The sequence below is a fragment of the Pogoniulus pusillus genome, chromosome 10 (assembly GCF_015220805.1).
Source record: "Pogoniulus pusillus isolate bPogPus1 chromosome 10, bPogPus1.pri, whole genome shotgun sequence".
In the NCBI taxonomy this organism is placed as follows: domain Eukaryota; kingdom Metazoa; phylum Chordata; class Aves; order Piciformes; family Lybiidae; genus Pogoniulus; species Pogoniulus pusillus.
The window spans coordinates 13,040,128-13,057,092 of NC_087273.1; the positions used below are offsets into that span (position 1 = coordinate 13,040,128).

Here is a 16,965-nt window from a genome sequence, read left to right on the forward strand (position 1 = left end):
TTCACAGAGAGAGTGACTGGCATTGGAATGGGCTGCCCAGGGAGGTGGTGGAGTCACCGTCCCTGGAGGTGTTCAAGCAAAGCCTGGCTGAGGCACTTAGTGCCATGGTCTGGTTGACTGGATAGGGCTGGGTGCTAGGTTGGACTGGATGATCTTGGAGGTTTCTTCCAACCTGGTTGATTCTATGAAACGCTCTGATAAGACAACTGGGGTTTGCTTCTTCTCTTTCTCCTTTTTATTTTAAGCCCAGTATGGAGATTCTTGCAGTTTGAAGCAGCTTTTCTTTTCAGAGAGCCTGTTCCATGTTCCCTAAGATCCCTCTCTGCCTGACAGACGATGACCAGTGGATGCAGTGCCTTTGCCCAGCAGTCTTCAATCATGCTCCAGTTGGATTGCTTTTAAGTAAGCTGACTCTCTCTTGACAGCAATCTTAAGCCTGGACAGCTATGTAGGGATTAAAGTAGTGTGTAAAATGAGCAGATACCTTGTTCTGGTTTCTCCTAATGATAGAGGGGAAGGTCTGCCAAGAAGCTGGTAACTGCCTACCTCAGAAAGAAAGTGGAGCTGGGCAGCAAGCTAATCATAGTCCACACCTCCCACTGGAAACTAATTTTACTTGTGAACCACAAAACTGTGGGTGAAACTGAGACATACAGACCCAGTGCAAAGCCCACCAGAGATGAAGGCAGTGAGTCTTCACTCTAGACCAGGCCATCAGGGTCTGAAAGGGGCTTACCAGCTGTGGGGCCATTCTGGGCACCCCATGCTGCTCCACCACCCTGAGATGAGTGCAGCTAGGTCTCAGCATATGAATTCAGTTGCACAGACTGGGTTAGCAGGCACTGAGCTGGCACAGATGTGACAGGGTGTGTTGGGCCAGGCGAGGAGCCACACCAGCAGGTCTACACCACTTCAAAGGCCAGCTTTGGAGCATTGCCTAATGACACCTCCATCCCACGGCAACAGGGTTGTTACTCCATTTTCAGGAGAGGGAGTGCAAGGCAGTAGCATACAGAGAAACACCTCAGGTCTTACAGGCTTCCTAGCCCTAGCTTGGTGCTGGCACCACATTGCTGCTTCTCTTCTGCTCCACAGCACTTGTGGGAGCCTCTTGGCTGTGATGCAGGGACTCGCAGAAGCCATCCAGGCAAGGCAGCACCAAGACAGCCAACCAGCTTTGCATGGCAGCAATGCTGAGCTGGAGCAGAGAGGCCCCAGGGACAGGCTGAGGCACACAGGCTCCCTCTGCTTGGTCCTGCCCCCGAGGACATGGCCTCAGCTGCCTCCTCCTGCCTGCACTAATTCAGCCCACAGGAGCCAGCACAGGTCAGGAGAAGCCTTGGGGCCAGCAGCCTTGCTGGCCAATATGTGGCTGCCTGTGCGCCACGTTCCCACGCACATCCTGCAACAGTAATGCTTGAGGGAGCATACCTGGAGAGGGACAATCTTTTATTAAGCTTAACTAACAGAGGATGAAACATGCTGTAATCTGGCTGCATCTCACATTTAGAAAGAGTCTCAAGCTCTTTGGATAGCCCTAAGTAACAGAGGTCATTCTGAGAGAACCCTCCCTGAAGCTTGCACTGCAAGAGCTGGGCTGGGAGATCCTTGAGGTGATACAGCCTCTCTGGAAGGTTCCACGGCACTCCAGTCTCAGCTGTGCCACATGTAACAAGTAACAGCAGTAGCTTTTGCACAATAGACTTGGGCAAACATCTCCAAACCAGAAGAAACCTACTTAAAGAGCCTTGAGTAATTTCAAATTAACAAATGTGTGGACTAAAGTCCACATCCTAAGGGAGAGGTCACAATGTGCTAGCCTAATTTTTCCTCCATTAGTGCTATGCTATGGCAGCTCCCTGATATCCAAAAAACATCCTCGGAGCAGATGATCCCAAAGGGGACAGCCCAGACTACAAGCAGGGAGATTCAGACTAGATGTAAGCAGTGAAGGTGGTGAGACACTGGCCCAGGTGGTCCACGCAGGTCCAGGTGGTGGATGCCCCACTCCTGGAAACATCCCAGGTCAAGTTGGGCAGGGTTCTGGCTGAAGATGTCCCTGCTCACTGCAGGGGGGTTGGACTAGATGGCCTTTAATGGTTTCCTGAAACTCAAACCATTCTATGGCCAACAGCAAGGTGCACATAGCTCTTGCAACTACCTCGCTCTTTGTCCCCGTCTGGAGCCATGAGCTAGGCAGGACTGGAGGACAGAAAGGACTCTTATCCCTTCCCAGGAGCAAGGTGAGGATACTGCACACTGACTGGCAGCTTAAAGAGAAATTCTATTTACAAGAGCACATATACAAAAAGCAACCAGGTAAAATAAGTACAGAAACTCACCAAGCCCAAGCTGGCCTTCTAGAACCCTCCACCCTTTCCACCCTCAGCTGGCCTGAGGGTAGGCTGAAGCAGCCCTCCCCAGCCGGGGCCTACCAGGCCTCAGTGGGCTGCATGACACAGCTCAGTTCCCTGCCAGCCAGGAGCCATCTCCCCCAGCCACACTGAGATAAGGAATGCACTGTCCCTGGAGAGAAGTGAAGAGGGGAATGGCAGGAAGGAGAAGGGAAGGCAATCAGTCAGGGACTGCTTTTTAAGCTATTTTACTGGAAGATGGAATAGAATAACACTATTACAGCACCCTGGGATGAGCAGGTGCATCCCCCTGGCATGGGCCTCTGTCCCTGTGTTTTTAAGGGAGACCCAGGATCCCTCCAGCTACCACAGTCTTCATCTCAGACCTTTCTTTTCAGGACCTCTTCTGTCAGTCTCAGTAGTTTCTTGAATAAGTGAACCCTTTTCCCCCCACCCAGGGTAAAAGTTCTGTATCTCACATTGTGGTGGTTTGGGTGTTACCTGTCCCTCCGTGTCCCATCCTGTCTGTCCATCCCCTCTCTTCGTAAAATCACCCAGACTGGACTCAGCTGGCTCTGGAAATTGAATGGAGCTTTCTATTTACAGCTTAGCAGAATATAGAAGCAGATATTTACAGTACATCACAGTAGCACAGTATTATTAGGATTGGAAGAGACCTCACAGATCATCAAGTCCAACCCTTTACCACAGAGCTCAAGGCTAGACCATGGCACCAAGTGCCACGTCCAATCCTGCCTTGAACAGCCCCAGGGATGGCGACTCCACCACCTCCCCGGGCAGCCCATTCCAGTGTCCAATGACTCTCTCAGTGAAGAACTTTCTCCTCACCTCAAGCCTAAATCTCCCCTGGCGCAGCCTGAGGCTGTGTCCTCTCGTTCTGGTGCTGGCCACCTGAGAGAAGAGAGCAACCTCCTCCTGGCCACAACCACCCCTCAGGTGGTTATATGCAGTTATATACAGAAATATACAAGCTAAAAGGTAATACAGAAACACAACAGCCCTCCCAGAAACCTGAGTCCCCAGGAGGGGCTCCCAGCCGCCCTCTCTACCTTACCCCAGACATCGCCTTATGCCCAAGGAAGAATGGAGGGCCAGCCAGGGGGGGTTAGGAAGCAGGCGGATTAATCAGAGAGATGGCAGGTTAGGTCAGAGAGAGGAAATGCAGCCCACAGTGTCTTGGTTGTCATTTGAATTTCCAGAGACTCAGATAAATTTGATAGAACCAATAACAATTTCATAAAGTGCCCTTCCCTCTTCCCCTTCTTTCCCAAAAGGAAGGGATTAGATGGAGAGAGAGAACTAAGCACACCCAAATAGATGAAATCTCACTCGATTTGGAAGTTAAAAAGTCTAACAATAACTTCAGAAGGTATCTGAGGTAGGGAAGTTACAAAAGGTTGGGGAAGGGAAAATAGCAAATACAAAATGTATAAACACAACCCGATGGTGATGGCGATGGCGATGGCTTTGTGTGCCTCATGGGTGATGGCCACATGGTGAAACACAGAGAGACCAGGAACAGATGGTAATGCTGGCATGCAGGGAGCAGGGAATGCAGAGAGAGCTGGAGAGAGAGAGAGGAACAGGCAGTCCCCCTGCTTTTATGGGACAGGAAGGGGGAGTGGGCTAACCATCACCTGGGTGTTCAGACCCACGCCTGGGGAGGGGTCAAGACCACATAGGGTCAGGTTCAGGGTTACTCCCCTTGGAGGGTTAACCCTGTACACACAGCCTGGACAGAGGGCAACTCCCCTATCTATGTTTGGATTCTTGTTCTTATACATCTCAGCAAGCCTATGAGTGAAGTAGACATCACCATTGTTTCTCTTTCACAGCCTGTAATCTAGTTCTCACCAAAATATTCTAGCTAGCTTTTAACTAGCACACATCTCTTGTGCTACATCCATCTGGAGTCAACCTTCAAGGACAGCTTTTCTAGGATGGCTCTTGCTATATCGTTTTTCTCTGAACTGATATTCCCTCCTCTGCTGTATTAAAAAGGAGAGACTCATGTTTGTATTGGAAGGCTTTAATTCCCACTCTCATCTCCCATTTATTATCCAAAGATGAGTTCTCAATCTGGCCAGTCTATGCTACCCAACACTGCTGCCACTGTGGAGCTGGATGTTCAGAGAAGAGACTGAGATTGCTCCTAGGACAGTAATAAACATATAATCATAGACTGGTTTAGGTTAGAAGGGACCTCAAAGATCATCTAGTTCCAACCCCCCACCATAGGCAGGGACACAGCCCACTAGAACAGGTTGCTCAAAGCCTCATCCAACCTGGCCTCGAACACCTCCAGAGAGGTTGTGGATCACAGAATGACAGAATGTGATTGAAGAATGAAGATCACATTCTGTCATTCTGTGATCCACAACTTTCCTGGGCAACCCGTGCCAGCGTCTCACCACCCTTGCTGGAAAGAACTTCTTCCTAACATCCAGTTTAAATCTCCCCTCTGCCAGTTTAAACCCATTACTCCCCAGCCTGTCATTGCAAGACCTTGTAAATAATCCCTCCCCAGCCTTCCTGTAGGCCCCCTTGAGATACTGGAAGGCCACTCCAAGGCCTCCTCAAAGCCTTCTCTTCTCCAGGCTGAAGAGCCTCAACCCTCACTTCTTTCTTCCACATCCACTCTTTAAAATCTTTTCTATTTCAAAGCACTCAAAATTTGATGAAATTTCAACTGCTCTCAGTTCTGCTGCCTCACTCTTGCCTTGCCTGGGGCTAGTATGTACCACTGTGGTGAGAGACAGCATGTTCTGCTGGTCGAGCTCCATGCTCACCAGCACTTTGCCCCCTAACTAGGACACCTAAGCGAAGAACAGAGCAGGTTTAATTGAGACTGTGGGTTTGCCATATGAGGAATTTTGCCTGCAACCCAGGCTGTCCTGCTGGAGAAGCCAAGGAATACTTTGCCCATGGTGTTATCCAAGTTGTGGAAACTTGTTTAATTCTGAAAGAGTAGATTAGGAGTCTGGGGAACATCAAGTTTAAAGCAGCTTGACACTACTTGGCAACTTCTAGTTGCTGTCCATGTGATCCATGAAAATCACTGAGTAAAATGAAAACAGATTGAAAAGACAAACAGTCATTCTTTCTGCAGGGTATGAGCTTGGAATGCGGCTTGGCAAACATATCATAGGAATATGGCCTGGCAAGCCAGGATCTTAGGAAGTGCAGGAGAGAGTAAATCTGCTACATTAATTTTCCTTTTCATCCAGACACTGTTACGCTGCACGGTGGCACTGCTCAAAGTGAGATGGTAGTGGTGCTTTGTTCCTCTGCCCCTCTTTGCACACATTTAATTTTGAAGACATTTGTTTTAGAGAGTACCTCTCCCTTCTTACTGATGGCTTTGACTAGTAGTTGAAGAGACAGTGAAGCAATATTCAAGTCCATTCCTGCTATTAAACTAGTAGCAAGGAGGCACTAACTAATGTTTTCACTCTTGGGATTGTCTTTTCTCTAGACAAAGACCTCCCTACAAAGTCCCTTCCCTACAAGGACCTGGGGTAGTGCAACATTTTTTTCTTGCTTGCTGCAAAACAGGTTTTTAGCAGATGTGAGGAATTTGTCTCAGCATCTTTCATTTTTGCTTTGTCCAAGGTTAATATCAAGTATTCTGCACTAATTTGATACCAAACAAATTTGGGTTTTTCTTTTTTACATATAGAGCTCTGGTACACATCTATGTAGGAATTAAAACCTGTGTTGAGTAGCTCAGAGGTCTAACCCTTCAAGGACAAACATTAAATACTTTATAAAACCATGGCAAGGTGCTTCTTCCTTCTCAGCCACTTGTTCCTGGATGGTTTGGTTAACACTGACCAAAATACAAAATACTGAAGCCACAGTCTCTGGGTTTGGAAAGCCTTCAATCATCAACTTCTGGAAGAACAATCAGAGGACAAAAATCCTTAAAAGTTTTTACCCTGTTCTTTATACTCCTCTGTTCACATCTGACATTGGTCACTGCTAATGATAGATTGCTGGGACAGAGGAATTTCTGATGTGTCCTGAAATGGCTGCTCTTAAATTAATCATCTCACCTTGGCAAAGGGGATAGACTTAGCCTTTTTAAAAGCAGGTTTCATTTAAATGAGCTGGCAGTGTGAGCCAAAAAGCACTGGAATATCAATTCAGTTTCTTCTGCTTTTCCTTCAGGTGAAGGGAATCTCACTCCTGAACTACTGCTATGGAAATGGGTGCAACTGCTCAAGGAGGGAGTCTCTAACCCATGTAAATAAGAATGTCCCTGAATAATTTTGTTCATGCATTTCACAGGTTAAAAAAAGTAATTAGCAAAAATCTCATTCCAAAACCCAACTTCATCCAGCCCATTTGTGGGAAGCCTCAGCAGAAGACAAGCAGACTGCATTAACTAGGGTGTTACCAGGGCAAACATTGCAACAGAGCCAGAGCAAAGGCACTTCTGCCTTGTCCCTGGTCTGCAACAAACACCTCCTGCAGACAAACAAGGACTCTTGCTGTTAATTATGCACCCACTAATAATGCAAGGCTTATTCTGCAGTAGAGTTTTTTAGATGTGGCAAAGACTGAACTGCATTTTGAAGACTTTTGAGACAAGATGGACCTCCCACCTCCTGCTTGCTCTCACACAACCAAACCTTGCACGTCAGTGCTTCTTGTGCTTTTCACTCCCGCCTTGCAGAAAAGTAGTTGGAAAGATAAGACCAAGCTGTTTACCTATCTGGCTTCTGAAAAATCTCTATGCCTTGAACACTGTGCCTGTGAAAAGATCCTGTCTCTCAAAACCATGAATACCACCCAATGACAGCCTTCTAAACCAGGCAGCACCATTAACTCATCAAAAGGCTGACAGCTAACCAAGGCACAAGGGAGACATTAAAAGCTCCTGGAGACAGCAACATTTGCACTGCTCTGTCTCCCGTTCAACTCTGAGTGTTACATGAGGAGGAAACAGGCACCAAGAGATGAAGGCTGGGATGAATGCTCAGCATCACTTCTCACAGTTTGAAAAACTCTGGGGTCTTTCTGTATCTGTCACTCAGGTTCCTGGATAAGCCTCATTTTTATTATTTTTTTTCCCCCTAAATGAGCTTTTGAAAGATCCTAAGCAAAAAAGAGTACAGCTACACACATAGCTTGGCAAGCTGTCCCAGACACCGGGCCACTAGAGTCCACACCAGCCTGAGGAAAACAGTCCTCTGCCCAACCTAATAATACACATCTCCCGGCTGAGAAGTTTCCATATCAGAGCTGACTCATCTCTGACACAGCTCCCAGGGCTGACTAAAGAGCTCAAGCTGGTGACACCCAACTGTGTGGATGGCCCCCAGCGAGCCCCACTGCAGAGAAAGCAGCTGAAAAAAGCAGGAGATGAGTTAATGCCAGACCACAGGTTATTCAGGGCAGCAGAACTGGCTAGTGCTGGGAGAGACCCAGGGGCTTTTCCTGACTAAGTATCACAGTATCACCAAGGTTGGAAGAGACTTCATAGATCATCAAGTCCAACCCTTTACCACAGAGCTCAAGGCTAGACCATGGCACCAAGTGCCACGTCCAATCTTGCCTTGAACAGCCCCAGGGATGGCGACTCCACCACCTCCCCAGGCAGCCCATTCCAGTGTCCAATGACTCTCTCAGTGAAGAACTTTCTCCTCACCTCCAGCCTAAATCTCCCCTGGCACAGCCTGAGGCTGTGTCCTCTCGTTCTGGTGCTGGCCACCTGAGAGAAGAGAGCAACCTCCTCCTGGCCACAACCACCCCTCAGGTAGTTGCACACATCAATAAGGTCACCCCTGAGCCTCCTCTTCTCCAGGCTAAACAATCCCAGCTCCCTCAGCCTCTCCTCGTAGGGCTGTGCTCAAGGCCTCTCACCAGCCTCGTCGCCCTTCTCTGGACACGCTCAAGCATCTCAATGTCCCTCCTAAACTGGGGGGCCCAGAACTGAACACAGTACTCAAGGTGTGGTCTAACCAGTGCAGAGTACAGGGGCAGAATGACCTCCCTGCTCCTGCTGACCACACCATTCCTGATGCAGGCCAGGATGCCACTGGCTCTCTTGGCCACCTGGGCACACTGCTGGCTCATGTTCAGGTGGGTATCAATTAGCACTCCCAGATCACTCTCTGTTTGGCTGCTCTCCAGCCACTCCGACCCCAGCCTGTATCTCTGCATGGGGTTGTTGTGTCCAAAGTGCAGCACCCTGCACTTGAAGCTATTGAACACCATCCCATTGGACTCTGCCCATCTGTCCAGGTGGTCAAGGTCCCGCTGCAGAGCCCTTCTGCCCTCCAACCCAGCCACATCTGCCCCCAGCTTGGTGTCATCTGCAAACTTGCTGATGACTGACTTGATGCCCTCACCCAGATCATCTATGAAGATGTTAAAGAGGATGGGGAAGTAACTGACATTATTACAGTATTCCTCTTGAGTCTCTTTTGTTTTTTAGTGTAAAGTATTTAGGGATTTACTGGTAAAAAGTAACACTTTCTAGAAGAGCTACAAGAAAACCCAGCAATATAATTATGACACCATTATTACTAAATCAATCGTGAGCGCTGTAGCAGTGTGTTTTGTCCAGCTATGCTGCTGAATAAGACTGGATTGTTTTGTACTTGGGCAAAAAGAACAATGGCAGCCAGTATAATGCAAAAAGACAGAATAAATTGTAATAAAGGTCCATTTTGTCTTTGTCATCCATGAATAAAGCTTTGAATTTTAAAGAGTCTCCCTATGAGGTTGCTTAATATTCACCAAGACATAGCAAGTACACAACAGCTGTGCTCACAGCCTTAACTCATGATGGAAAGAAGAGAATTTTGTTACTTACCTGCTTTTTTTTTTTTTTTTTTAATTAGATCTCTTTGCCCTAGAAGATACAGATCAAAAGCAAGGTACATCAAAGAAGAAAAACAAACAAACAAACTCACTCAAACGGTCTATTCTGTTTTGTCCCCCAAACTCTGCTGTCTGGAATCTTGGATATTACATTAATCGAGAAATCTATTGGGAATGAGGTTTCTTTGCTGGTTAGCTCCTCTCAGAAGGATTGCAAGCATCTTCCAAGGCATCTCTAAAAATTTCAGCAGTCCTACATTAAACAGACTTTCTAAATACAGATCTAGAAATGGACTTGCTCATCACCATTCCAATAGTGGGGAAAAAAAAAAAAGGAAAATCTTTAACATGGTCAGATGAAATTACAGAAGCACAGGAGGTTAGGGGCTGGAAGGGACCTTAAAAACACATCCAGTCCAAACCCCTGCCAGATCACATAGGAACACATCCAGGCAGGTCTTGAGTATCTTTAGAGAGACTCCACAACTGCCCTGGCAGCCTGTTTCAATGTTCTGTTCTCCTCCACAGAGAAAACACTCTCTCATGTTTAAATGGAACTTCCTATGCCTCAACTTCCACCTATTGCCCCTTATTATTGGGCATCACCGAGCAGAGTCTGGCTGCATGCTCCTGGTACTCAACCTTTACATCTTTATAGCCATGAATGAGCTCACCTCTCAGTCTCCTCTTGTCCAAGCTAAAGAGCCCCACCTCCCTCAGTCTCTCGTCATTAGGAAAGCTTCTGAATAGTCACTTTAATTTACCCTGTCTTGGCCATTCTGCTACATCTCTCACAGTCTAACTCTACCAAAGGTTTTTTGTGTCCAATTGATCTCTCTTGCATGTAAAACAGAAAAAGCAAATCTATCAGCCTATGTACAGGTTGTGCTCCCCAGCAGGGAGTGTTTATGATTTTCCCTAGGTCTGCAATGAACAAAAGTTAACCAGAAATACAACCACATCTTTAATCCAACTGCCAGGCTTTGATTGGAGAAACTGCAATAGGTGTCTGGGACAGCTTTTCAAGCTTTTGCATTTTTATTTGCTCTCAAATCAACTCACCCATCGAAGTGTTCTAGCCACTACCTTCTTCAGCTGAAACTCCAGAGTTGTGGTTTCCAGGCTTTTTGATTTGCAAGTTCCTAAGGTCCCCTTATGAATTCCAGTCATCTGATAATAGCTTTGCTTTGGTTATTGTTACCTTTGTACAAAGCCCTTAAAATTCAGACATGATTCATGAGGGTTTTGCAGACCACACTTGGAAAAACACAGTATAATGGGCAAGAGCTTGCCCACATTATGAGAGTGAGACCTCTCATCTTACCTCTGTGACTAACCATCACTTAAAAACCAAAACAGTAATAAAATTTAGGAATAGTAGGCTGAGACTATGACTTCTGAAACCTGGGCTACTCAATGGAGTTCAACAGCAAGTAAAGCAGAACCTCTGTAGCAAACTAATGTGCAGCAAGACTTATTCTGAACACAGTTGCTGGCATGGAAGCTTAAGATTTTAGTCCCCATCCACCCCCCCAAACAAGTTACTCAACTGAGTTGCATACTGCTTCTTTGTAACAACATTTTCTTCATCAGGTTTCTCACAAAGAATTAATCTTTCTTCCCAGAAAGAGCAGATTGTGTTCTAAATTAATACAGCCCTTCAGCAAATGTTAGCTCTTACTGGAAACGTTCACCTACCTGGTAAAGGCAGGGGTGCTGGGTCACCTGCCCTCTGGCTAGAGATCCAGCACCCTTCTGCCAGAGGCCTATGGGGAATTTGAGCTTGAAGTCTGTATTGCTTCAGGTGAAAGAAACCAAACATTAAAATCTTCAAATCCTTGAAAGCTTCAAATCGTCCAGATTTGGAGAAGTGGAAATTGTGTTTCTCTACCTGGCATGGCCACTTCCTGCATCACAGAAGTGTTTGGATTGGAAGCAACCTTAGGAATCCTCTAGTTCCAATTCCCTGCCATGAGCAGAGACACCTTTCCCTAGACCAGGTTGTTCAAAGTGCCATTCCAGCCTGGTCTTGAACACCTCCAGGGAGAGGGCAATCCCAACCTGTCCCAGTGTCTCACCACCCTCACCATAAAGAACATTATCTTTAAATCTGATTTCAGTTTAATCCTCCTCATCTCCCAGTTTTTCAAGGACATGCAAAAACAATGGTTAGAGCCACTGTAGCTCTGGCAGCTCCTTACGCACATGACAGAGCCAGCCCCATAGTCAACTGCCAAGCAGACTGGGGAGTCCAAAATTAACTGATGAACGGAGATGAAAAAAGGCTGTAGACCAAACCAGACACTCCACAAAGCATAGACTGTGTCCTTAATCCATCACAAAAGGCTATACAATGCAAACTAAATTCCTGAAGATGCAAGACTGATCCAGTACCTGAAGGGGGTCTAGAAGAAAGCCAGGAAGGGGCTTTTTACAAGGCCTCATAGTGATAGGACAAGAAGGAATGAAGCTTGAGAAAGGAAGATTTAGACTGGAGTTCAGGATGAAATTCTTGGCAGTAAGGGTGGTGACACAGTGGAACAGGTTGCTCAGAGAGGTCGTGGATGCCCCCTCCCTACAGGCATTGAAGCCTAGGCTGGATGAGTCCTTGAGCAACCTGTTCCAGTGGAAAGTGCCTCTGACAATAGAAGTGGGCAGTGGAACTATATGATCTTCAATGTCCCTTCCAACCTAAACCATCTGATGAAACTATGAAGATTTTGTCATGGCAATCCATTAGAAACTATTTTTCTACTTAAAATCTACCAGCAATTGCAGTTCTGTGACTTGGTTGGACTAACACACACTTAGAAACATAAAAGCAAGAACAGCAAGCCTTGCTGAGACACCAGCAAATTACATTTTTAGTCTAAAGGTCAATTTGTTTATATTGCTGACATATAAATGTGAAGACTTCTTTAACATGATTTGCAAAGTAGATTTCTCAGTCCCACGCCCTGTTTCTGTGACTCTTTGTAGCATAAAATGATTAGGATTTAGATGAATGCCAAATTCTCATCGCTGTCTCTCAAAAGGCCTCCAACTGAAAAGCTTCAGTTCCCCGTGCCAACTAGTCCCAGCTTTCTTTTGGACAATGCATGTACTACACATGCCAAACTGCTGTAAAGATCTCACAGAAGATGTGAGGCCTTATTCAGAGTGATTGTTTATATTCCACCAAATAAGAGATTAAAAACAGGTGTTGAATAATTTTATTTCAATATTATTACAGCGATTATCTGCAGAAAAGGTCTCTCTGAACCATAGCACAGCTTACTCAAAGATTAACTCAGTGAGAATGGTTCTTTGCCTCAACAAAAAACAGCCACTGAACTGATGCCATTTCATACTTTGTTATTTCAGACATAAAAGGATTTAACAAAAGAGGGTCAATAATTATTGTGAGAAACCAGAGAAACAGACAGAAAACAAGTCGACAGCTACTGACAATTTTGTCAGTGCTCATCTTGGCAATCCGTCCAACCATGAGCACCAACAGCTGGAAAGCAGAACACATAGAGGTAAACCTGAACCATCAACGTGCAGCAGGTACAGCCTAGCAACCCCTTCACACTCAGCAACTCTCTGCAGAGAAATCCCCGTGGATATATAACGCAGCACAGAAACAAGACAAAAACCACTGGGGCAAATGGGGTTATTACAATGACTGGAAAACTTCTTTCTCCCACTTTTTTTTTGTTTCCAAAACAAGAAAAATTGGTGTCATGGTCTAGCCTTGAGCTTTGTGGTAAAGGGTTGGACTTGATGATCTGTGCGGTCTCTTCCAACCCTGATGATACTGTGAAAAATGAGTAGCAACCATGATTAAATGAGCTTCTGCTTACACTGAAAACCCTACAGAGAAACACTGATCAAAGAGATAATTAACAAATACCATCTGAAGCCATAAAGAACTCAACTGAAATTTGGAATTTATTTGCCCTTCTGGTACACACAGTCTATAATGGTCATTTGAAACCAAAGAACTTGCAGCACATTTCCTCCTGCAAATGCTCAGGGTTGACTCAGCTCAATGTGACTCAGCTCTGTCAGGTCAGTTGAGCAAGGTGCTGGGTCACAGCAATTAATATTTTGCTAGCCTAGGTTGCCCACTGGACACACACATTGTGTTTCACTAAGTTCTCTACAGATGTTTAATAAAGTTTAATAACCTTTTCTTGAGATGTCCCAGGAAATGAGGTAGTCAAATTAAAACAGTTAAGATGTCTGCTGAAAAGCAAATATATTTATTATGCACTTTCATATACACAGGGATTTTTGCTTAATATAATACAAGGAATAAAATAAAAATTTTACAATGTGAAATTCATTCAATGTACATTAAAGGCTATTTACAACCCACTCCAGGAATAAAAAAAAAAACCAAACCCCAAAACTGTCAAGTCTGCAGACCAAATTAACTGAGGAGTTCAGATGGGGAATATTAAGCATAACAGACATTTGCATAGCAGAGTAACTGATGAGGGAAAACACCTTTTCATGTTTAATTAAATGCTAATGGTTTCAATACTGATCACTGAGAAGACAAAAAAATGCATCATGTTGTGCCTCTATCTCTTGATGCATTTCTCTTCTAAGGTTTTTTTTCCACATGCACACAGTATTGACAGCCATGTCCACAAAACAGTCTTTTCTCCCCTAACTCTCCCATCGAGAATTTTAGACGTCTTGTGGAGATGACCTTTGAGGGAACAGTGTAATAGGATTCATAGATTACTATTCTGTGTTGCTCGGGTTTTTAGAACTGTTTTAGGTTGTGAAACTGTTACACTGCCAGAAGAAACTGTGCTGAGTCACAGCTATGCAACTCCATTCACCTCCACTTGACTGTACAGATGGGAAAGAGCAGAGCTGGACAGAGCAAACAATGGCGTCGGGGGAAACGGCAACCTCTCTTGGTATGCAAAACCCTCACAAATGGTGGTAATAAAACATCAAACACAACAGCAATGTGGAATTACACAGACTTTCAGATGTTTTATGCAGTGAATGTTTTAAAGCAATTCATGCTCTGTTTCAAAGTGATATCCAAAGTCTGTATGAACTGCCCTCCTGAAAACATTTCCAACAGGTCTACTTTCTGCTGATTTGGATCCAAGGTTTCCCCAGCAACTGTTTCAACTGTAAATACTATTCACACAAAACCTATCAGGCTATCTATCAGCTGTGGCCCCTTGTGAAACTGGCCATAGTTCTCCATCCACGAGGTGCAATTAATAACAGCACAATAAAATTAAATAAATATAATCCCAATGACAGTCGAGGTCAGCAGAAGAACGTTGGCATTCAGGGATCCCTTTCTACAGAACAAAACATACACCTAGGAACTAAGGAAAGTTGTGTTTCTTGCACAGTATTGCAAACGTACTACGCTTGAGGTCTGGAACGAGTCTGCTGAGAACGTTTTGGTACTTTACTAACCCTCTTAAGGCCATTCTGCCAGTCTCCTGTTATGTTTATCTTATAATTGTCCCACAGGGACAAGAAATTCAATACATGAAACATTCAGAATAATCAATATTGCTGCGTGCCAACTTTTAACATCTAATTCTACTACGTGCTGAATGCTTGACTAGAGAGTCTTTTTACATTTAGTAACAAGCAATAAGAATGGAGGTGCAAGATACTGCACCTTAAAAAACAAAACCTAAATGTTCTGATGACTGCTAATCATAGTAACGAGACACAGAGCCCTTTAGTGCTTCAGAATATGCACTAAATCTACATCTAGGGGCCATTTATCAAAGATGAAGGATAGCCATACATCTAATTAATCCTCTATGAAAAATAACCTCAGCTTTCTATCATCTGACTTGTGGAGCAGTCAGAATTGGAGTATGAAAAAGGTGAAATCCAAGTCTTTAGAAGAAATACTCACATACAAAAATAGGCTTACTTTCTAAAGAGCAAGGCTGGCTAATGGTGAGTAGTAGAATATAGCTCGCATTCATAGGAGAAAATAACCCACTTGTTTCTTTTTATCACTCCCAGAGCTGTGCAAGTAAGATGTGCACATTCAAATGAAAACTCATACTGTTCACTTTCACAACAATGGCCTTGATTTTGCTCTCTTTTGTAGAAGTAAAATTCTTCTGCTGTGAGAGTGGGGAACCAGCTTTTCATTACCCGTAGATGGGACTATGCAGACTGCCGACTAACTGTGCTCCAGGTACAGAAATACTCACACTGGCTCTACCTAACCCATCTGAAGCATTAACCACATTCATACAAGTTTGTGCTTTAAAGAGTTATTGTCTCAGGACAAGGCTAACTCAGTAATCTCTGTACTCCCCAGACAAGGGTTTTACTAACAGTTTGCTCTTCCACTGTACTCTCGCTACAAATTCTCTCAGCCCCATTACAAAGCATCTTCCACGGTTTTACTGACATCTTCAGTACAGTCCTTTGCCTTGGAATAAAAAAAGAAAGAGCTGTTTCTAACATATAAAGGTATACATGAAAGCAGGATCAGACCTTTAGCACCTAAAACATACCCATATTCAGTTACCTCATCATTGTAACAATAATGAAGGCTACTTAAGATCAAGTGTCCAAGAGCAAATCTGCCTGCTGCTTTCAGTGGTCACCACCTGCCATCCAGATTTGGTGCTGTAGTACCAGAGAGTGGACTTTTGCCTCTTAAAAATCCCAAATATACTGCAGCTGCTTGCAGTCCAACCCCTTTGCTACCACTGAACAGCTATTACACAGACAGAACACACAAGCACAGTATTTATAAAATACTGTTACAAGACGTGTATCTCTGGAGAGAACTTCTCGAAGTACACAGGGGACTGACCATACATTACACCAATGCAAATGTGACAAACTGTTTGCTTATTTTCTTAAGCCACAGGAAAATAAATACCAAAAAAAAAAAAAAAAAAAAAAAAAAAAAAAAGCACTGCCTCTCCAGAAACAGTTCACTGTGGCACATGCACCTCTACCAAGCGTTCTGGAACACCATGTCAGAATTCCTCGTTCTTCCCAGTTTCGGCTGTTGTCAGGGAAATACAGCATGTATCTTCCTGCAGTTAAAAAAACAAAAGTGCTCATTCTGTGTATTAAATACAAAGTACACCAAAAAAAAAAAACAAATTCTTTTTTGAAGCACAGAGGGTTATACTGAGAAGGCAGCCTGAAAAATGTAGGCACGTTACAGTAATTAAGGTAACTGTACTGTGGTAATCACATTCTTGAATTTCTAGGTGGACTAAACAAGCATCGTTTGCTTCCATCCCAGCCAGCTGATGAATCATTCAGAACAGAAGAGCTTCTGGTCATAGCATCACAGAATTGGCCTAAAAGTACAAAAGAAAACCACTAAGTTTTTGTAATGCTCCATAACATGAACAAGACCTATCAGAAGGAGAGCTCCAGCATTTCTAATTACAGTTAAAAGCACACAAAAACATGCCAATGATTAAAAGTTCTTCCTTGCCTAACTCAAATCCCATGACTGACTGCCTGTGCTCTCTTCTCTACCATTCAAAGCAGTTCGGTCTCCACAGCAGGAATGTTTCCCAAAGGAAGACTTTGGAAGCAGCATCCAGGGAAGGAAAACCATTCCTCAGGTGCTCCAGTAGAGAATTTCTGATGTGTTTCTCCACGAGTGACTACTTCATTCACTGGTCAGGGGAATTACTGGGCTTTGTGCACAATACTCAGCAAAAAGGGAGGTAAATTGCAGCCTTTGCCAAGCAATTCATCATCCACACAAAATGGTTTTACACTTCCA

General features: G+C 44.6%; 1 protein-coding gene across 1 annotated transcript in view; it reads right to left on the minus strand.

Annotated features, from left to right (window-relative positions):
• Window positions 1-16,105: 16,105 nt before the first annotated feature.
• Window positions 16,106-16,965, minus strand: part of ANKRD50 (ankyrin repeat domain containing 50) — a 48,087-nt gene continuing 47,227 nt past the window's right edge. The window contains exon 5 of the mRNA XM_064149964.1: window positions 16,106-16,528. The gene's annotated coding sequence lies outside the window, so the exon portion shown is untranslated. The remainder of the gene's footprint in view (window positions 16,529-16,965) is intronic.